This window comes from Mercenaria mercenaria, chromosome 14, assembly GCF_021730395.1.
Source record: "Mercenaria mercenaria strain notata chromosome 14, MADL_Memer_1, whole genome shotgun sequence".
Taxonomy (NCBI): domain Eukaryota; kingdom Metazoa; phylum Mollusca; class Bivalvia; order Venerida; family Veneridae; genus Mercenaria; species Mercenaria mercenaria.
In genome coordinates, this window is record NC_069374.1 from 41157791 (window position 1) to 41181844 (window position 24054).

The 24054-nt window shown below is 37.9% G+C and overlaps 1 pseudogene; it reads left to right on the plus strand.

Moving 5' to 3' along the window:
• Window positions 1-24054, plus strand: part of LOC128548462 (F-actin-capping protein subunit beta-like) — a 118030-nt pseudogene that overhangs the window by 16807 nt on the left and 77169 nt on the right.

Sequence of the window (24054 nt, forward strand, 5' to 3'; positions counted from 1 at the left end):
CACTTGTAACACTGTACTAACGTTCAGAGACAGAGTTGATTTTGGCGAACAGACTTGTAACACTGTACTAACGTTCAGAGACAGAGTTGATTTTGGCGAACAGACTTGTAACACTGTACTAACGTTCAGAGACAGAGTTGATTTTGGTGAACAGACTTGTAAAACTGTACTAACATACAGAGACAGGGTTAATTTTGGCAAACAGACTTGTAACACTGTACTAACGTTCAGAGACAGAGTTAATTTTGGTGAGCAGACTTGTAACCCTGTATTTTGGCGAGCACACTTGTAACACAATAACATACAGAGACAGAGTTGATTTTGGCAAACACACTTGTAACACTGTACTAACACACAGAGACAGTTGATTTTGACGAACAGACTTGTAACACTGTACTAATGTACAGAGACAAAGTTGATTTTGGCGTATACACTTGTAACACTATACTAATGTACAGAGACAAAGTTGATTTTGGCGAATAAACTTGTAACACTGTACTAACATACAGAGGCAGAGTTGATTTTGGCGAGCAGACTTGTAAAACTGTACTAACATACAGAGACAAAGTTGATTTTGGCGAATAAACTTGTAACACTGTACTAACATACAGAGGCAGAGTTGATTTTGGCGAGCAGACTTGTAAAACTGTACTAACATACAGAGACAGAGTTAATTTTGGTGAGCAGACTTGTAACACTGTATTTTGGCAAACACACTTGTAACATGATAACATACAGAGACAGAGTAGATTTTAGCGAACAGACTTGTAACACTGTACTAACATACAGAGACAGAGTTAATTTTGGCGAACAGACTTGTGACACTGTACTAACATACAGAGACAGAGTTAATTTTGGCGAGCAGACTTGTAACACTGTATTTGGCGAACACACTTCAGAGCAGTCTTCAACTTGATTTTTTTAAAGCACTAGCCCGTTCGGGCTAGTTCCTTTGAAATAGTATTAGCCCAAATCCAAGTTTGCTAGCCCGAAAAATAATTGGTATTTGAAATACGTATTTTTGCATTGTATGAAATGAAACAGCATTGCTTTATAGAGCAATACTTTCCTGTAAATAAATAGTCATAACTCATTAACAGGTTGATGCAGGGCCTCCAATATTATAACACAACCAAAGTGAAAGAACACTACTTACACTGAAAATAATACTTTTTCCAACAGCCTAGGTAAAAAATAACAAAAAAAAACTTTTTTATGTATAAACATCGACTTGTTTCTTTCCACTGTATGTATCGCTGTGTATCTGTGTTAGGATGTGCAACATTGCCGGTCTATTTCGAATGTTGTGTAATCACAATTTATTTTAAGAATCAATTTTAGACAAAATATTTTCCCTCTAGATCACCTCGCAATTAGTTCATGTGGAAAATTGTTTTCGTCTAAGTCGATTCTAAATATATTATAACCTGCTGAATGTACATAAAGATGGCAGAATGTGTATTGAAGTGTACACAATTGACATATATTGGATATCAGGGGTTTTGAAGGTTGAATTTATACTCGACTGATCTGCAAATCACTCGACTCGGGCTTCGGGCTGGCTGTTTAGGTCAAAGACTGCAGAGTTCCAGATAAGCTTTTGGTGCAATTGGGTATTTACCCATCACTTTTTGTCTGTATTGGGTACTTGAAATTTGAATTGGGTAAAATAAATATTATTATCTGGCCTTTTCAGAAGTAATTGGGTATTTGCTTAAACCAATTGGGTATTTCACTGATCTTGCACAAGCAATTGAGTATTTTTTAGCTCACCTGTCACAAAGTGACAAGGTGAGCTTTTGTGATCGCGCAGCGTCTGTCGTCCGTCCGTGCGTGCGTAAACTTTTGCTTGTGACCACTCTAGACGTCACATTTTTCATGGGATCTGTATGAAAATTGGTCAGAATGTTCCCCTTGATGATATCTAGGTCAAGTTCGAAACTGGGTCACGTGCGGTCAAAAACTAGGTCAGTAGGTCTAAAAATAGAAAAACCTTGTGACCTCTCTAGAGGCCATATATTTCATAAGATCTTCATGAAAATTGGTCAGAATGTTCACCTTGATGATATCTAGGTCAAGTTCGAAAGTGGGTCACGTGGCCTCAAAAACTAGGTCAGTAGGTCAAATAATAGAAAAACCTTGTGACCTCTCTGGAGGCCATATTTTTCATGGGATCTGTATGAAAGTTGGTTTGAATGTTCATCTTGTTGATATCTAGGTCAAGTTTGAAAGTGGGTCACGTGCGGTCAAAAACTAGGTCAGTAGGTCTAAAAATAGAAAAATCTTGTGACCTCTCTAGAGGCCATACTTGTGAATGGATCTTCATAAAAATTGGTCAGAATGTTCACCTTGATGATATCTAGGTCAAGTTCAAAACTGGGTCACGTGCGGTCAAAAACTAGGTCAGTAGGTCTAAAAATAGAAAAACCTTATGACCTCTCATATATTTCATGAGATCTTCATGAAATTGGTCTGAATGTTCATCTTGATGATATCTAGGTCAAGTTCAAAACAGGGTCACGTACCTTCGAAAACTAGGTCAATAGGTCAAATAATAGAAAAACCTTGTGACCTCTCTAGAGACCATATTTTTCAATGTATCTTCATGAAAATTGGTCAGAATTTTTATCTTGATAATATCTAGGTCAAGTTCAAAACTGGGTCACATGAGCTCAAAAACTAGGTCACTATGTCAAATAATAGAAAAAACGATGTCATACTCAAAACTGGGTCATGTGGGAAGAGGTGAGCGATTCAGGACCATCATGGTCCTCTTGTTTCTTGTAGTTATACCCCCACCAAACATGTTTGGGTGGGGGTGGGGTGGGGGGGTATATAGGAGTCAGTTTTGTCATGTCGCGTCGTGTCCCGAAATCTGTATCTCAGTTATTACTAAATGGATTTAATTCAAACTTAAAATAGATATTCCACCTTATCACTCACATCATGTGACACAAGGTGCCTAACTCTGGCACCAATTTTTCATGAATTATGCCCCCCTTTTACTTAGAATTTAAGGTTAATTTTGATGCATTTTCACTATATCTCAGTTATTACTAAATGGATTTGATTCAAACTTAAAATAGATGTTCCACCTTATCACCCACATCATGTGACACAAGGTGCATAATTCTGACACCAATTTTTCAGAATTATGCCCCATTTTACTTAGAATTTAAGGTTAATTTTGATGCATTTTCACTATATCTCAGTTATTATGAAATGCATTTGTTTCAGACTTGAAGTAGTTGTTCGACATTATCACCCACATCATATTACACAAGGCGCATAACTCTTGCAGCAATATTTCCTGAATATGCCCCCTTCTTGCTTAGAATTATACTTATATAGTGTTTTGATACACTTTATCTGTACCTCTCTTATTATTTGATATTTTTTAGCACAGACCCGAGCTATTGTGCAATATTCATCCACCATTGGAGTCATTAAACACTCCAGTGACACTTCTTGACAGATTTAAATGTTTTTGGTACATTGGTGTAACATCATAAAATACAGGTCAAGGTTGATTTAAATTGCACCTTCTTGTGGCCATGTCTTTCTTGTGGTTGCCATCCTTCTGTGACAAGACAGTATTGTGGGGGTAATCGTCACTTTTGTGACAGTTCTAGTTTGAAATGTTCTGGATGAAACATGCTTACAGCATACTGTATATCATTAACCAATCGTTTAATGTTGTCTGGGATACTTTCATTCCATCGTGTTTTTTTTTCACTTTGAATGCAGTCGAAGATAAATTCATCCACAATATCCCCGTAAGATGTCGGCCAGTATTGGTGACACTATATCATCACAAACAGATAACTGTCTTTGTTGAACAACAAAATATCTTTCTATTTTGTTCGTTTGTGCTGCAAATTTTTTTTTCTGCAACCTCTTTTAGTACTAAAGCAGCATAATTAATTGTTTACAAAGTGTTCAAATAACACTGATCAGACTGAATGGTCCTATGATTTTTTCAGATAAATAGCAACCTGTTCTGCCGTAACATATAACCAGTCTGTTTTGTAGCGTTAAAAGTCTCATACCTGTTCCATAATACGGAAAATGCGATACGCAAGTGAGTTTTAATAAATTGGGTATTAGGAATTTCACTTGCGTTTCAGTACATACCGGTACACTGTATGAATTCATTTGGGTTTTCTGCAACTTTGTGTAAATACGCAAATACGCAGCTTATCCAGAGCTCTGCACTTGTAACACTGTACTAACATACAGAGACAGAGTTCATATTGGCGATTAGACTTGAAACACTGTACTAACGTACAGAGACAGAGTTAATATTGGCAATTAGACTTGTAACACTGTACTAACGTACAGAGACAGAGAAAGAGTTGATTTTAGCAAACACACTTGTGACACTGTACTAACATGCAGAAACAGAGTTAATTTTGGCGAACAGACTTGAAACACTGTACTAACGTACAGAGACACAGTTAATTTTGGCGAACAGACTTGTAACACTGTACCAACATACAGAGACAGAGTAAATTTTGGCGAACACACTTGTAACAATGTACTAACATACAGAGACAGAGTAAATTTTGGCGAACACACTTGTAACAATGTACTAACATACAGAGACAGAGTAAATTTTGGCGAACACACTTGTAACAATGTACTAACATACAGAGACAGAGTAAATTTTGGTGAACACACTTGTAACAATGTAGCAACATACAGAGACAGAGTAAATTTTGGTGAACACACTTGTAACAATGTACTAAATACAGAGACAGAGTAAATTTTGGTGAACACACTTGTAACAATGTACCAACATACAGAGACAGAGTAAATTTTGGCGAACACACTTGTAACACTGTACTAACATACAGAGACAGAGTTAATTTTGGCAAATAGACTAGTAACAATGTACTAACATACAGAGACAGGGTTATTTTTGGCGAACACACTGGTAACACTAAGTTAATTTTGGTGAGTAAAATAGAGAGGTCCGAGGTTCTTTAGGTTTATAGTATATGATAATATCTAGAAATTTTAAATACTGTGATATTTTTTTCAGGGTATTGATAATATTGGTTTTTAGAACAGCATTTCTTTTAAAGCTGTTCAGAGGAGGTATAGATAATGTACAACAACTAGTGCAACAAAAGCTAGATTTGTATCAATCGAATACATTGATAAAATCATTGGAAGTGTGTTAAAGTGTTTCTGTTTAAGTATTGATGTAAAGGCGGTTGTTTTAAACAAGGATCTATTAGTTTAGTAAAATTTATGTTTAAAAGATAATATTATTTTTTTCCTGCCATTCATAGAAAATTGAGATCGATCCCTCTGCGGTAAAGTGCAATATATATTGAATGAGATAAAAAATTATACTATCGAATTAAAAAATGTAGTCTTCCAGCACGTGCACAGAGCATCTTACTTCAGATTTTTAGCTCACCAGAGCCAAAGGCTCAGGGTGAGCTATTCTGATTAGTCACCGTCCGCCGTCAATCGTCCTTACTCCGGCGTCCTTCAGAAACTTTTACTTTAAACAATATCTCCTCATAAACCGCTAGGCCAATTTCATCCAAACTTCACAGGAATGTTCCTTGGGTGAAGCTCTACAAAAATTGTTCAAAGAATTGAATTCCATGCAGAACTCTGGTTGCCATGGCAACCGAAAGGAAAAACTTTAAAAATCTTCTTCTCAAAAACCAGAAGCCCTAGAGCTTAGATATTTGGTGTAAAGCATTGCCTAGTGGACCTCTACCAAGTTTGTTCAAATCATAACCCCCAGGGGTCACTTGATTTTACATAGGAAAATCTTAAAATATCTTCTCAAAAACCAGAAGCCCTAGAGCTTAGATATTTGACATGTAGCATTGCCTAGTGGACCTCTACTATAGTTGTTCAAATCATGACCCCGGGGTCAAAATTGACCCAGCCCCAGGGGTCACTTGATTTTACATAGTTTTCTATAGGTAAATCTTCAAAAAAATTTAAAAAATAAACCAGAAGGCCTAGTGCTTAGATATTTAACATGTAGCATTGCCTAGTGGACCTCTATAAAATTTATTCAAATCATGACCCCCGGGGTCAAAATTGACCCCGCCCCAGGGGTCACTTGATTTTACATAGGAAAATCTTCCAAAATTTTCTAAAAATAAATCAGAAGGCCTAGAGCTTAGATATTTGACATGTAGCATTGCCTAGTGGACCTCTACAAAATTTATTCAAATCTTGACCCCCAGGGTCAAACTGACCCAGCCCCAGGGGTCACTTGATTTTACATAGTTTTCTATAGGAAAATCTTCAAAAAATTAAAAAAAATAAACCAGAAGGCCTAGAGCTTAGATATTTCACATGTAGCATTGCCTAGTGGACCTCTACAAAATTTGTTCAAATCTTGACCCCCAGGGTTAAATTGACCCAGGCCCAGGGGTTACTTGATTGTACATAGGGAAATCTTCATAAATTTGCTAAAAATAAACCAGAAGGCCTAGATCTTAGATATTTGATGTGGTACATTGCCTAGTAGACTTCTACAAACTTTGTTCAAATCATGACCCCCGGGATCAAAATTGACACCACCCCAGGGGTCACTTGATTTTACATAGGAAAATCTTCAAATATTTTCTAAAAATAAACCAGAAAGCCTAGAGCTTATATATTTAACATGTAGCATTGCCTAGTGGACCTCTACAAAATTTGTTCAAATCATGACCCCCGGGGTCAAATTGACCCCGCCCCATAGGGTTACTTGATTGTACATAGAAAAATCTTCAAAATGTTCTAAAAATAAACCAGAAGGCCTAGAGCTTAGATATTTGACATGTAGCATTGCCTAGTGGACCTCTACAAAATTCAAATCTTGACCCCCCCCCCAGGGTTAAATTGGCCCAGGCCCAGGGGTTACTTGATTGTACATAGGGAAATCTTCATAAATTTGCTAAAAATAAACCAGAAGGCCTAGATCTTAGATATTTGATATGTTACATTGCCTAGTAGACTTCTACAAACTTTGTTCAAATCATGACCCCCGGGGTAAAATTGGCCCGCCCCAGGGGTTACTTGATTGTACATCAGAAAATCTTCCAAAAAATTTCTAAAAATCATTAGTTTGACATTTGAAACATGTAGCTCATATTACTCAGATGAGCGATCCAGGGTCATCATGACCCTCTTGTTTGTTTTTGTCGAGCCTGCTTGCGGAAGCGAAGACATAGTTGCCGAATGGCTGTTCGGTGTATGTACGTGCGTCTGTCCGGATTTGTTTGTCCGGACCATATCTTTGACATGCATGGAGCAATCTTGTTTATATTTAGCATAAATGTTAACTTCAGTGAGACGGAGTGTCATGCGCAAACCCCAGGTTCCTATCTCAAAGGCCAAGGTCACACTTAGAGGTCAAAGGTCAAATTCAATAATGACATTGTCCGGAGCATTTCTTCTTCATGCATGGAGGGATTTTGATGTAACTTGGCACAATTGTTCACCATCATGAGACGGAGTGTCATGCGCAAAAATCAGGTCCCTAGGTCTAAGGTCAAGGTCACACTTAAGAGGTCAAAGTATACAAGAATGACAACTTTTTCCAGAGCATTTCTTCTTCATGCACGGAGGGATATTGATGTAACTTGGCAAATGTTCACCACCATGAGACGGAATGTCATGTGCAAGAACCAGGTCCTTAGGTCAAAGGTCAAGTTCACTCTTAGAGGTCAAAGGTCAGATACAAGAATGACTTTGTCCGGAGCATTTCTTTTTCATGCATAGAGGGAGTTTGATGTAACTTGGCACAATTGTTCACCATCATGAGACAGAGTGTCATTTAACTTTTTTTATTACTGGTCGTAGGGAAAAATCAATACCACTTTTCTGTAGTACAACATGCATGTTACATCCAATTTTGAGGTGTTTTTTGACTTAACTATACTGGTAAGGGTTTTTGTGTGGACTTTTTTTTTTTTTTTTTTTATAAGATTTACTTCCCTGAGTTGTTACTACAAATGTCTTATATTGTAACTTTTTTCAATCTTTTTTTTTATTTGGCATAAATGTTTGCCTCATTGAGACAGAGTGTCGTGTGTAACTCCCAGTCCTTTTGACAGCTGATGGGGTCGACATGTTGCCCATGGGCATCTAGTTTAAAGGTCCATTACTAAGGGAAAGTGAGTTGGCAATTTTTTTTCATAGCCAGTGCATAGACTTCTGCAAGACACTAAATAATGAAGATTGGCAGGTCAAAATTTACAGAAGGTCTTTGGAACTCAAAGAAATGTATGTGTATTATGTTGAAATTTCAATGAATCGACAGAATGACCCCCCAGGTCTTTTTAACTTTCTTCATACTTCATAGAAAAATAATTGTACATATACTGCGATTTATTTCGAATTTCTACATACCAACTTTCATTTTCCAATAAAATGAAATAGTTTCTGTGCTTTTTAAAAGAAATTAAATGTTCACTTTCCTTAGTATTGGACCTTTAAGATACAGCTTTGAAATTTGGATGACATAATTATACAGTTTTGCACACCGATCTTATAACTGACTTTCAGTGACAGGGTTTCCACTGGACACAATTTTTTTTCCGCCACTTAAATTTTTTAAAGAAAAAGTTGCACGCGGCAGAGGATCAATAATGTCGAAAAAATTAGAATGAATATAATATCACTCAATTAGTTCAGTTTTTAAAATTTATTTTCTGCATTCCACAAATAAATCAACAAGCAGATGCATACACATTAACACTGATTTATCATGTAAAGATAAGTAGTCAGCTCAAAATTATATACCATTTTTGTGCCCCCCCCCCCCCCCATGAGTGGTGGGGGCATATAGATTTGGTCATGTCCGTGCATACGTCTGTCCGTCCGTCCATCCGTCCGAAGTTCATGACGCGCCTAGCTCAAAAAGTATTTGATATAAATTGATGAAACCTTGCATGAGTCTTTATCATGATATGAACTTGCGCACCTCCTATTTTTCGTCTGGCTCCGCCCCCCTATTTTCAGAGTTATGGCCCCTGAAATAGTCAAAAATGCACAATTTCACCTTGTGACATGCCTAGCTCAAAAAGTGTTTGATATAGATTCATGAAACCTTGCATGAGTCTTAATCATGATATGAACTTGCGCACCTCCTATTTTTTGTCTGGCTCCGCCCCCTATTTTCTGAGTTATGGCCCCTGAAATAGTCAAAAATGCACATTTTCACCTTGTGACGTGCCTAGCTCAAAAACTAATTGATATAAATTGATGAAACCTTGCCTGAGTCCGGAGCATTTCTTCTTCATGCATGGAGGGATTTTGATATAACTTGGCACAAATGTTCACCACCACGAGGTGGAGTGTCTTGCGCAAGAACCAGGTCCCTAGGTCTAAGGTCAAGGTCACACTTAGAGGCCAAAGGTCAGATACAAGAATGACTTTGTCCGAGGGATTTTGATGTAACTTGGCACAATTGTACACCATCATGAGACGAAGTGTCATGCGCAGGTCCCTTCTTTAGAATAACTTCCCTTTGTTGTTACTATAAATAGCTTGTATTGTAACTTTTTCATTACTAGTCGTAGGGAAAAATCGAGACCACTTTTCTGTAGTACAACATGCATGTTACATACAATTTTGAAGTGTATTTTGACCTATCTCTACCTTGTAAGGATTTTTGTGTGAACTTACAATTTTTTTGGGGGGATTTTTTTTTTTTTTTTTTTTTTTTTTTTTTTTTTTTTAAGATTAACTTCCCTTAGTTGTTACTATAAATAACTTATATTGTAACTTTTTTAAAATTGACCTTAGGGAAAAACCAAGACCACTTTTCTGTGGTACAAGATAGATGCTACTTTCAAATTTTAGGTGTATTTTAAGGTATCTCTACCTGGTAAGGAGTTTTTATGTGGATTTAGAAAAACAAAAGAATTACAATAATTACTACCGCAAAATTAAAATTCCATTTGTAAATACAGGTGCTAGTGTAAAGAAATTTGCTGTGACGGGCATATATTGTGACATTCTGGCACTCTTGTTCACTACTAAGATGTTTCTAAAACATGAACATTTAGCTCTTTAATTTCTAACTTTTTATTTCAAAATTTATGTAAGGTCATTTATCCAAAACAGCGTGTTTTATTTTATTTTATGACTTTTGAAAAGCTTTCTTAAAAGGCTTAAATTTCGTTATATATATATCTAAATTTCTTCAACGTTTCATACTTAAAATGTATAGCGAAAATACCACCTAAAGGTACAAGTAGCTCTTTATTTTGATGCCCTTTGACGGGGATGTGTATCAGTGCTATACGTTGGGCACGTAAAAGAACCAAACGAACTGCTTTAGTTCATTTGTATCTCAATTCTTCGACTGAAATTTTACGAACGCGCTGAAATACGCGACTGAAATTTGCGAGCGCGTAGATTTATTAAACAGTAATATTTTACGATTGCGCAAATTTATCTATAATATCTTCGACTTTTCATTATTATCGATTACTTCGGCGTATTGGCTTGATATTAAAAATAACTTGCGTTTTAGTATCAAGAAAATGGGTGGGGCTTTAGACGAAGCGCTCAGCAAATATTTCGTTTCATTTGCTTTCGTAATAGTAGGCGGGGCTGAATCTGGCGAATCAGATTGACTGATAATCGTTCTTGCGTGGAGGAACACTCGTGACTCAGCGAAGTTTTAAATTATGCCCAGAGGTGTAATTTGGTATCAACAAGGTGTATTGTCTTCGTGTATGCTAAATATCGGATTATCCGTGACACGCTGTGTATAATTATTGATCGGTGATAGTTGGCACGTTTCTTTTGTACTATAACGGTGTTGTTTGGTATGATATCCGGTAGTAAAACAGATGTTTATTTTACGCAAATTTAAAATTGTTCTGTTGAATTTTTTTTTCGCCAATTTAATTTTATTTTCGCCAAAAAAGGAATTGGCGAATAGCAGTGGAAACCCTGAGTGACCATGAATGTGACCTACTGACCTACTTTCTTAATATTTGAGCATCAGTTTGACATCTCATATTACTCAGGTGAGCGATCCAGGGTCATCATGACCCTCTTGTTAGCTCACCTGAGCATGAGGTGCTCAAGGTGAGCTTTTGTGATCGCCCTGTGTCCGTCGTCGTCAATCGTCAACAATTTGACTGTTAACACTCTAGAGGTCACAATTTTAGCTCAATCTTAATGAAACTTGGTCAGAATGTTACCCTCAATAAAATCTTGGACGAGTTCCATATTGGGTCACCTGGGGTCAAAAACTAGGTCACCAGGTCAAATCAAAGGAAAAGCTTGTTAACACTCTACAGGTCACAATGTTGGCCCGATCTTAATGAAACTTTGTCAGAATGTTACCCTCAATAAAATCTTGGACGAGTTCGATAGTGGGACATCTTGGTCAAAAACTAGATCTCCATGTCAAATCAAAGGAAAAGCTTGTTAACACTCTAGAGGTCAAAATTTTGGCCCAATCTTAATGAAACTTGGTCAGAATGTTACCCTCAATAAAATCTTGGACGAGTTCGATATTGGGTCATCTGGGATCAAAAACTAGGTCACAAGGTCAAATCAAAGGAAAAGCTTGTTAACACTCTAGAGGTAACAATTTTGGCCCAATCTTAATGAAACTTGGTCAGAATGTTACCCTCAATAAAATCTTGGACAAGTTCGATATTGGGTCATCTGGGTCAAAAACTAGGTCACCAGGTCAAATCAGAGGAAAAGCTTGTTAACACTCTATAGGCCACATTTATGGCAATATCTCTATGAAACTTGGTCAGAATGTTAATCTTGATGATAGTTAGGTTAAGATCAAATCTGGGTCAAGTTGGTTCAAAAACTAGGTCAGCCAGGTCAAAAAATCAAAAGAAAACTGGTTAACTCTCTAGAGGCTACATTTATGACTATATCTTCATTAATCTTTGTCAGAAAGTTAACCTTGATGATCTTTAGGTCAGGTTCGAATCTGGGTCATGTTGGGTCAAAAACCCTGTCACCAGTTCAAATCAAAGGAAAAGCTGGTTAACACTAGAGGCCACATTTATGACAGTATCTTAATGAAACTTTGTCAGAATGTTAATCTTTAGGATCTTTAGGTCAGGTTCCAATCTTGGTCAGGTGGGGTCAAAAACTAGGTCACCAGTTCAAATCAAAGGAAAAGCTTGTTAACACTCTGGAGGTCACAATTTTGGCCCAGTCTTAATGAAACTTGGTCAGAATGTTACCCTCAATAAAATCTTGGGACGAGTTCAATATTAGATCATCAGAGATCAAAAACTAGGTCTCCAGGTCAAATCAAAGGAAAAGCTTGTTAAAACTCTAGAGACCACATTCATGGCTATATCTCCATGAAACTCAATCAGACTGTTTGTCTTGATGACCACTAGGTCAAGTTTCAGTCTGGGTCAAGTGGGGTCAAAAACTATGTCACCAGGTCAAATCAAAGGTAAAGCTTGTTAACAATCCAGAGGCCACATTTATGATTGTATCTTCATGAAACTTGGTCAGAATGTTGATCTTTATGATCTTTAAGTCAAGTTCGAATCTGGGTCATGTGGGGTCAAAAACTAGGTCACTAGGTCAAATTAAAGGAAAAGGTAGTTAACACTTTAGAGGCCACAGTTATGACCATATCTTAAGGATGTACGAGCATTTTTTTCAGGATATCCGCCATTTTGAAAAATGTTTCTTTGAATATTGCTTTCTAACAAAAGTTTTGCCAAAAATTAATGCTAAATAATAAAAATATGGCTAATAATGTACCATTTAAACAAATATATTACGCTTTTTGTGAAAAAAGATTTTTCACCCTTATTTTTGGCTCGCATTTGCCTAAAATTGACGTAAGATTTACAATGGGGTAGGGGTAGGTAATTTCAAATATCTAGTAGATCAGGTTTTGTTTTGATATTTTTCTGCTGATACATATAATGTTTAGCTATAAGTAGAATAAAAGTTTTCAAGATAGCACTTTATATCATCTAGAAAATATAAATTAAAACTAAAAGAAAAAAAATACCAAAATTCACCACTTTTTAACAGTTTTTTTGTCCCCGAAGGGAGGCATATAGTTTTTGAACCGTCTGTCGGTCTGTCAGTCTGTCGGTCTGTCCGCAATTTTCGTGTCCGGTCCATATCTTTGTCATCCATGGATGGATTTTCAAATAACTTGGCATGAATGTGTACCACAGTAAGACGACATGCCGCGCGCAAGACCCAGGTCCGTAGCTCAAAGGTCAAGGTCACACTTAGACGTTAAAGGTCATTTTTCATGATAGTGCATTCGTGTCCGGTCAATATCTTTGTCATCCATGGATGGATTTTCAAATAACTTGGCATGAATGTGTACCACAGTAAGACGACATGTCGCGCGCAAGACCCAGGTCCTTGGCTCAAAGGCCAAGGTCACACTTAGACGTTAAAGGTCATTTTTCATGATAGTGCATTCGTGTCCGGTCTATATCTTTGTCATCCATGGATGGATTTTCAAATAACTTGGCGTGAATGTATACCACCGTAAGACGATGTGTCATGCGCAAGACCCAGGTCCGTAGCTCAAAGGTCAAGGTCACACTTAGACGTTAAAGGTCATATTTCATGATAGTGCATTGATGGGCGTGTCCGGTCCATATCTTTGTCATTCATGCATGGATTTTAAAATTATTGGGCATGAATGTGTACCACAGTAAGACGACATGTCGCGCACAAGACCCAGGTCCGTAACTCAAAAGTCAAGGTCACACTTAGACGTTAAAGGTCATATTTCATGATAGTGCAATGATGGGCATGTCCAGTCCATATCTTTGTCATTCATGCATGGATTTTAAAATAACTACGCATGAATGTGTGGCACAGTAAGACGACGTGTCACGCGCAAGACCCAGGTCCGTAGATCAAAGGTCCTAAACTCTAACATCGGCCATAACTATTCATTCAAAGTGCCATCGGGGGCATGTGTCATCCAAAGGAGACAGCTCTTGTTTCTTAATAAATCTCTTAGATGCACGGTGACCCCAACTTTTTTTCTTTCCATTTTGAAGCATTTTTGTGTGTCATTAATGCTGCAAAATATTTTGAAAATCTTAATGTCAGAATTTTTTTTGTAGATCTAAGTGCGTTTTTTCCATTGAAAATAAAGTGGGTGGGGTAATTATGTCAACGTGTTAAAATTAAAGAGATCTGTTAGTGACATTTATGCTTATATAAAACTGACTTCACCTTGTATTCATATTAACCTGTAAGACCTGAAATCCCTATAAGAATAAGTAGGATATTATATGTTTTATAAAGTACCAACATTTTTTCAATTTTACAAAATTTCAGAAATGCGTAAACAGTGGGTGAAGAAAATACCCCATAAAATTAAAACGAGTTTGGTGACCTATGTTTTTTCTGCTCTTGTTTGTCTTAGAAACTAATGTTCTTCAAGCTCACAGGGTATGAAAAAATTCTTAACGTTAGAAAAAATTCGCTCGTACATCCTTAATGAAACTTGGTCAGAATGTTAATCTTGATGATCAGATCTTTTGGTCCATAGGTCAGGTGAGCAAACAGGGTCTTCAGGGCTCTCTTGTTAAGCACATTGCTGGTTAGTAAGAAAATAGTTGCCTTCAAATGTTCAAACTTCGTAGTGTTGCCAGTGGTCAGTAGATGACCCCTGTTGTTTTGAGGTCAAGATCGAGGTCACAGTGACCTTGAGACTGGAAATGGTTTCTGGTCAAAAACTAAAGAATGCATTTGTCTGCTGTTGTCAAACTTGATAGGACTATTGCCTGTGGTCAGTATATGAACCCTATTGTTTGGGGATCAGTAGGTCAAAGGTTAAGGTCACAGGGGAGCGGTAGTCTAGTGGATAAGGTGTCGGCTGCTCAATCCAGGGATCGTGGGTTTGAGCCCCATTGGGGTCGAGACCACGACTTCTCATATGACACCAGTACTGGTTTTTCCAGGAAGCGGACTCGAGAGTGGTTACAATAAGCTTGAAGCTTTCATCACAATCGAGCTAAAACAAATTAGTATAAACTAGGTCATAGTGACCTTGAGATTGAAAACGGATTTGGTTCAGTAATTTAAGAACCTTTGGACCTGCAGCCTTCAAACCTCATAGGATAATTGCCAGTAGATGACCTCTATTGTTTTTTGGGATCAGTAGGTCAAAGGTCAAAGTTGTAGAGATATTTGAACTGAAGATGAGACAGACTTTCAAGGGGACATTTGTGTTTTACAAACATCTTGTGTTATTTGATTAATTTAGAAGTTGGAAAGTAAATGAAATCATGAAATGGTCGTCTTTACAGTAGATGATGACTCACAAAGAAACCAAAATATCCAATGAAACTGATCATGAAATATTATGATATATATGTATACAGACAATGTCAAGATATATCACACTACATTTTACAGGAGCAATACCTAGCTCTAATCCGTGAAACTGTACAAACATAGAGAGAACTTAAACTGCTTGATGCATATGTAACATCATTTGGCTGTATGCTTATATGGGTCAGAAAAATTAAAATGAGTTCTTTCATCAACATTTCCTGCAAATGACCTCCAGGTCTACATGTACTTATTGGAATTCAACCAAATTAGGCTTGAGGCATCTTTCAGTGAAACAGATTCAAAATTATACAGATAATAGCCCTGACCTCCCTTGGAGCCAAGTTACACTTAATGGTAAATAGTTGTTTTCTTCATACAACTACTTGATAGAATTCAGTCAAATTTGGCTGTAATCCTCCGCAATTGATACAAATTGTGCAAATGGATTCCCTGTGCCCCCTTTAGAACTCTTAAGGATAATTTTCCTTCAAAGAATTCCTTTTCCAAAACTGCCGGGTGGACTTGTCTGTCTGTGCATGAACAAATCTTTTTCCTGATAACTCCCACAGTTTTCAAGAATTTGGCCCATACTTGCAGAAATGTATCGCTATGAAGTATACTTACAAGTTTCCTCTTCAAAGTTCTACAGAATACTGTGTATTTTGCAATACAGATATAAGCTTAGTTCAGTAACTCCTCTTAAAGATTTTAAGGGATTTGGCCCAAACTTACAGAAATATTTCGCTAATACTTTGTGAACTTCATTATATTGTCAGGATGTGTGTATGCTGCTGAGGTAAAGGTTAACTGTTACTGAAAAACAGCTTGCAACTGATAAAGTAGTTTGTAATGATGGTTGTCCTAGCTTAAGATTGTATCTTTGGCTACTAGGGTAAGGAAAAAGGTTGCTATTATGAAAAGAATAGAACTATTAATTATGTCTCCCACCACACAGTGGTGTGGGAGACATATTGATTTACTCCAGTCTGTGTGTCTGTCAGTCTGTCTGTCTGTCACAAAGCTTGTTCGCACTCTAAGTCAAACATTTCTCATCCGATCTTCGCCAAACTTGAACAAAATGCGTTTGACCATAAGACCTCGGCCAAGTTCGATAACTAGCCAAATCCGCCAAGGCACTTTTGAATTACGGCCCTTGAATTACTGATTGGATCCACTCGTCCAGACCATCTTATTGGATCCACTTGTCTAGACCATCCAGAGAAACTAGACATTTTTCATAGGGGCAGTTGTGGGAGACATGCGCTTTTCTCAAAAGCATCTCTAGTTTTGACCTGGAATTACTTGCATAGATCTCTTCCACTTTGGGTTGCAACCTTTCTTGGTTTATAGAATTCTCCCATGTGTGAGCCAACCAGCTGGCTTACGGAAGACTGATGTTCCACTCAGGTGCCAGCTCTTGCCTGAGATAATGCAAGAAGGCCCTCTTAGTGTCTCCCTCCACCATCAAGAAACTGGAAAGTCAACATATGACCAATAATTATGTTGGTGTGGTGTTAAACACAACAAAAAATATTAAATTCTGCTTAACTTGAGAGTTAGGAAGTTAGAAAATAAGCAGTGAAGAGTACAGGCACTGTGGACCTCTTGTATCTTTCAATGAGGTGATAATTACATATTTTCAGGTACCTAATCTGTGTGAGGACCTTTTGTCATCTGTAGACCAGCCTTTAAAAATAGCAAGATGTAAAACTACTGGCAAAGATTTTTTATTGTGTGATTTACAACAGAGACGGAGATTCCTACAGTCAGTGCAGGTCTTTCAAACTTTGTACAGCATATAGCTGAATCAAAACATGCTGATCTGGATCTATAACTGTAGGATATTTGTGATGTAGGTGGGTTTTTATCTGTACATGTAATGTATTTTTATAATGTAACTGGGCCTGATTTGTACCTATACCAGGGATTGAATTTAACTTTTTTTTCCCACTTCCACTAGCAAAATGGTGGGTTGCACTAGCAATTACATTTACAGGCTGTTTACGTGCTAAATTTATTGTTTTGTTGTTGTTTGGTCTCATATAAAAGTTTAATGTTCAGCTCCGTTTCCCACTTTTTTATATGCCCGAAGGGACTTATTATGTTATACCCCCGGTGTCAGTCAATCTGTCCGTCCATCCGTTAGCAATTTTGTGTCCGCTCTGTAACTCTTGGACCCCTTGAAGGAATTCAAAGAAACTTGACACAAATGTTCACCACACCGAGACGACGTGCAGAGCGCATGTTTTGGATGTCTCACTTCAAAGTCAAAGTCACACTTAGGGGTCAAAGGTCATATCAGTTTGTTTCGTGTTCGGTCTGTAACTCTTGAACTGCTTGAAGGATTTCAAAGAAACTTGGCACAAATGTTCATCACACCGAGGTGACGTGCAGAGCGCATGTTTCAGATGACTTGCTTCATGGTCAAGGTCACACTTAGGGGTCAAAGGTCATATATGACTTTGCTTTGTGTATATTGCTCTGCATTGTAGTACTCTTGTTTTTATTTGGCAGATCCCTTTTTTGTTCACTTACAATAAATTTTTTTTGAATACTTCCCTTTATTGTTACTATAAATAGCTTATTTTGAAACTTTTTATTTTTGGCGTAGGAAAAACCGAGACCACTTTTCTGTGGTACAACATGGGTGGTACCTCCAATTTTTAGGTGTATTTTGACATACCTGTACCTGGTAAGGATTTTTTTGTGGACTTAGAATCTTTTTTGTGGACTTGGAATTTTTTTTTTTTTAATTTCTTCCCTTTGTTGTTCCTGGGTTTTGGCTGCAACAGTCAAGTTCTTGGCGGAGCTCTTGTCACGGTTCGAACAGGCCGGGACTTTCTGGTTTTGGAAGAAGGAGCCAAAGTACTCGATGATTCTTTGGATTTTTGGCTGGACTCTGAAGTTTTAGGTTATTTCAGGTCACTGCGGTGGTGTCGCTAGCATTTTCGGTCTCCGTGGGCCTTTTTCGCCCAAAGAAACTTGTTATTTTCCTCTCCAATTTCGCAGTTGCGAATCACCGACCAAAATGAAAACAGATATCTTCTAGAAGCTTGCTTAGATATCCAATAATTACAATTGTATCAAGCGACAAGCGTCTACAAGCTGTCACTTGATTATAGGTAAAATAACTACCCCAAAGGATTTTTTAAAGAGCAATGGATTCGTAGATTTTTGAACTTGATCGCGAAAATATTTGAATGTCATGATTTCCTACTCTCATTTTTAGCTCTATTATTGGAAGAATAAGTAGAGCTATCCTACTCACCATGGCGTCGGCGTCACACCTTGGTTAAGTTTTTCGTACCAGTCCACTTTTTGACAAAGTCTTTTTAGATAAAGCTTTGAAACTTTCAACACTTGTTTACCATCACCATGTCCAGTTGTAGGCAAGAGTACATAACTCTATCAAGGATTTTGGCTGAATTATGGCCCCTTTTAACTTAGAAATCTTGGTTAAGTTTTTCGTACCAGTTCACATTTTGTGTAGTGTTTGACATATGGCTTTGAAACTTTTATCACTTGTTTATTATAACAGTCTCTATCTGTAGGCAAGAGTACATAACTCTGTCAACTATTTTGACTGAATTATGGCCCTTTTTTGACTTTGGACTTGGAAATTGGTACAATTTGTGTACAAGTCCATGTTTTGTCAAAACTATTTGACATGTGGCTTTGAAAGTTTGCACAATTGTTCATCATCATGATTTATATCTGTAGGCAAGAGTACATAACTCTGTCAACTATTTTGGCTGAATTATGGCCCATTTTTTGACTTGGAAATTGGTTCAGTTTTCGTACAAGTCCATGTTTTGTAAAAACTATTTGACATGTGGCTTTGAAACTTTGAACACTTGTTTATCATCATGATTTCCATCTGTAGGCAAGAGTACATAACTCTGTCAACTATTTTGGCTGAATTATGGCCCTTTTTGGACTTGGAAATTGGTTTAGTTTTCATACAAGTCAACGTTTTGTCAAAGCTATTTGACATGTGGCTTTGAAACTTTGAACGCTTGTTTATCATCATGATTTCCATCTGTAGGCAAGAGTACATAACTCTGTCAACTATTTTGGCTAAATTATGGCCCTTTTTGGACTTGGAAATCAGTGAAGTTTTTCTTACCAGTCTATATTATGCCTAACCTGTTTGTCATATGGCTTTGAAACTTTGACCACTTGTTTACCTTCAAAATCTACTTACCTAGGACAAGGACTTGAGCTCAGTTATGGCCCTTTTCTGGACATAGAAATTAGTTAAGTTTCGCATACCATTCGATGTTTTGTCTATCAACTGTTTGATATATGGCTTTGACACTTTGAACACTTGCTTACCAACATGGTCACACATTGCATTATAGTGCAAAACTTATCCAGATCCAAATGCAGGTACATTGTTTGTCTTATCTGTTCCTTTTCTTTTGTCTCAAAATCTCAGGTAATATTTTGACCCTATAATTCTATCAATGCTTCGAATAGTCGAGCGCGCTATCAACAGACAGCTCTTGTTAGCTCACTAGAGCACAAAGTGCTCAAGGTGAGCTATTGTGACCGGTCATTGTCCGGCGTCCGTCATCAGTTGTCCGGCGTGCGTCAACATTTGCCTTGTGAACACTCTAGAGGTCACATTTGTGACCCAATCTTTATGAAACTTGGTCAGAATGTTAGTCTTGATGATCTCTAGGTCAAGTTTGAAACTGGATCATGTGGGGTCAAAAACTAGGTCAGTAGGCCAGATCAAAGGAAAAGCTTGTGAACACTCTAGAGGCCACATTTTTGACCCAATCTTTATGAAACTTGGTCAGAATGTTAGTCATGATGATCTCTAGTCAAGTTCGAATCTGGGTCATGTTGGGTCAAAAACTAGGTCAGTAGGCCAGATCAAAGGAAAAGCTTGTGAACACTCTGGAGGCCACAGTTGTGATCCAATCTTTATGAAACTTGGTCAGAATGTTTGTCTTTATGATTTCTAGGTCAAGTTCGAATCTGGGTCATGTGGGTCAAAAATTAGGTCACACGGTTAAATCAAAGGAAAAGCTTGTGAACTCTATAGGCCACAGTTGTGACCCAATCTTTATGAAACTTGGTCAGAATGTTTGTCTTGATGATTTCTAGGTCAAGTTCGAATCTCGGTCATTTGGGATCAAAAACTAGGTCACACGGTCAAATCAAAGGAAAAGCTTGTGAACACTTCAGAGGCCACAGTTGTGACTCATCTTTATGAAACTTGGTCAGAATGTCTGTCTTTATGATTTCTAGGTCAGGTTTGAAACTGGGTCATGTGGTGTCAAAAACTAGGTCACTAGGCCAGATCAAAGGAAAATCTTGTCAACACTGTAGAGACCACAATTTAAGTTTGAAACTCATGAGAATTAGTCAGAATGTTTGTCTTGATAATCAATAGGTCAAGTTTGAATCCGGGTCATATGGGGTGAAAAACTAGGTCACGGGGTCAGATCAAAGGAAAAGCTTTTGAACACTCTATAGGTCACAGTTGTGATCATAATTTTTATGCCCCCCTTCGAAGAAGGAGTGGTATATTGTTTTGCAGATGTCGGTCGGTCTGTCTGTCGGTCGTTGGTATGTAGAGCAATCCGTTTCCGGATGATAACTCAAGAACGCTTGGGCCTAGGATCCTGAAAGATGATAGGGAGGTTGGTCATGACCAGCAGATGACCCCTATTGATTCTGAGGTCAGTATGTCAAAGTTAAAGTCACAGTGACCCTGAACAGTTAAACGGTTTCCGGATGATAACTCAAGAACGCTTGGGCCTAGGATCATGAAAATTGATAGGGAGGTTGGTCATGACCAGCAGATGACCCCTATTGATTTTGAGGTCAGTATGTCAAAGTTAAAAGTCACAGTGACCCGGAACAGTTAAACAGTTTCCGTATGAAAACTCAAGATTGCTTGGGCCTAGGATCCTGAAAGTTGATTGGGAGGTCGGTCATGACCAGCAGATGACCCCTATTGATTTTGAGGTCAAAGGTCAAGGTCACAGTGACCAGGAACAGTAAAACGGTTTCCGTGGCGATAACTCAAGAACGTTTGGGCCTAGGATCAGGAACATTGATAGGGAGATTGATCATGACCAGCAGATGACCCCTATTGACTTTGAGCTCATTTGGTCAGAGTTTAAGGTCAGATTGGCCAGGAACAGTTAAACGGTTTCTGGACGATAACTTCAGAACGCTTGGGCCAAGGGTCATGAAAGATGATAGAGAGGTTCATCATGACCATCAGATGACCCCTATTGATTTTAAGGTCAGTAGGTCAAAGGTCAAGGTTACAGTGACCCGGAACATTTAAACCGTTTCCAGACAATAACTTGAGAACGCTTGGGCCTAGGATCATGAAACATGATAGGGAGATTGGTCATGACCTGTAGATGGCCCCTATAGATTTTGAGGTCTGTCGGCTAAAGGTCAAAGTCACATTGACCAGGAACAGTTAAACCCTTTCTAGACGATACCTTGAGAACGCTTGGGCCTAGGATCACTAAACTTAATAGGGAGGTTGATCATGACCAGCAGATGACCCCTGTTGATTTTGAGGTCAATAGGTCAAAGGTCAATGTCACATTGAACGCTTGGGCCAAGGGTCATGAAAGATGATAGAGAGGTTTTAAGTTTTAACAGTAGAATTTTTGTTTACAGTGAGCAAATAATTACTGTTCCTTGTGCAATGACTGAATGCATCAAGGGGGGCATTTTGTGTTCAACGAGCTCTTGTTAGTCAGAATGTTTGTCTTGATGATCTCTAGGTCAAGTTTTAATCTAGGTCATGTAGGGTCTAAAACTAGGTCACGGGGTCAAATAAAAAAAAAGCTTGTGAGCACTAGAGGTCACAGTTGTGATCCAATTTTCATAATTTTTGGTAAGAATGTTTGTCCTGATGATCTCTAGGTTGAGTTCGAATCTGGGTCATGTGGGTTCAGAAACTAGGTCAGTAGGCCAGATCAAAGGAAAAGCTTGTGAACATTCTAGAGGCCACAGTTGTGACTCAAACTTTATGAAATTTGGTCACAATGTTTGTCTTGATAATCTCTAGGTCAAGTTAGAATCTGGGTCATGTGGGGCAAAAACTAGGTCAGTAGGCCAGATCTAAGGATAAGCTTGTGAACACGCTAGAGGCCACAGTTGTGGCCCAATATTTATGAAACTTTGTCAGAATGTTTAGCTTGATGACTCTAGGTACCTTTTGAAACTGGGTCATGTGGTGGTCAAAAACTAGGTCAGTAAGGCCATATCAAAGGAAAAGCATTTGACACTATAGACACAGTTGTTGACTCAATCTTTATGAAACTTGGTCAGAATGTTTGTCTGATAATCTCTAGATCAAGTTTTAATCTGGGTCATTTGGGATCAAAATTAGGTCACATGGTCAAGTCAAAGGAAAAGTTTTGAACACTCTAAGGCAACAGTTGTGACTCAATCTTTATAAAACTGGGTCAGAATGTTTGTCTTAATGATCTCTAAGTGAAATTCGAAACTGGCTCATGTGGGGTCAAAACTAGGTCACTAGGCCAATAAACTCTGTGTGAGCATATATAGGGCCTCATGGCTCTCTTGTTTATTCTTACTCGAATTTTGCGAGTTAGTGACCGCTAAATTTTATCCCTGCCTATACTGTATTTTATAATGTAGGTGAGCTTGATTTGTATCTGTAGGATATTTTGGGATGTAGATGGACTTGATCTGTACCTATAGTGTATTTATGTCGGAGACATTTTGTTTTTGCCTTAGCCGTCTGTCTGTCTGTTGACTGTCAGCAATTTAGTGTACGGTCCAGAACTCATTCATTAAGGGATTTTAATATTACTTGGCACAAATGTTCCCCATGATGAGATGACATGTCATGCGCAAAACCCAGACCCCTGGCTCAAAGGTCAAGGTCACAGTTTGAGGTCAAAGGTCAACAGGGCTTTTTAGCTCGACTATTCGAAGAATAAGTAGAGCTATCCTACTCACCAGGGCGTCGGCGTCGGTGTCGGCGTCGGCGTCACACCTTGGGTTAAGTTTTTCGTACCAGTCCACATTTTGACAAAGTCTTTTGAGATAAAGCTTTGAAACTTTCAACACTTGTTTACCATCACCATGTCCAGTTATAGGCAAGAGCACATAACTCCATCAAGGATTTTGACTGAATTATGGCCCCTTTTGACTTAGAAATCATGGTTAAGTTTTTCGTACCAGTTCATATTTTGACAAAGTCTTTTGAGATAAAGCTTTGAAACTTTCAACACTTGGTTACCATCACCATGTCCAGTTATAGGCAAGAGTACATAACTCCATCAAGGATTTTGGCTGAATTATGGCCCTTTTTGTCTTAGAAATCTGGGTTAATATTTCGTACCAGTTCATATTTTGACAAAGTCTTTTGAGATAAAACTTTGAAACTTTCAACATCTGTTTACCATCACCATGTCCAGTTATAGGCAAGAGTACATAACTCCATCAAAGATTTTGGCTGAATTATGGCTCTTTTTGACTGAGAAATCTTGGTTAAGTTTTTCGTACCAGTTCATATTTTTTGTAAAGTGTTTGACATATGGCTTTGAAACTTTTATCACTTGTTTAGTATAATAGTCTCTATCTGTAGAAAAGAGAACATAACTCTGTCATCTATTTTGGCTGAATTATGGCCCATTTTGGACTTTGAAATTGGTTCTGTTTCCATACAAGTCCATGTTTGGCAAAACTATTTGACATATGGCTTTTAAACTTTGAACACTTGTTTATCATTATGATTTC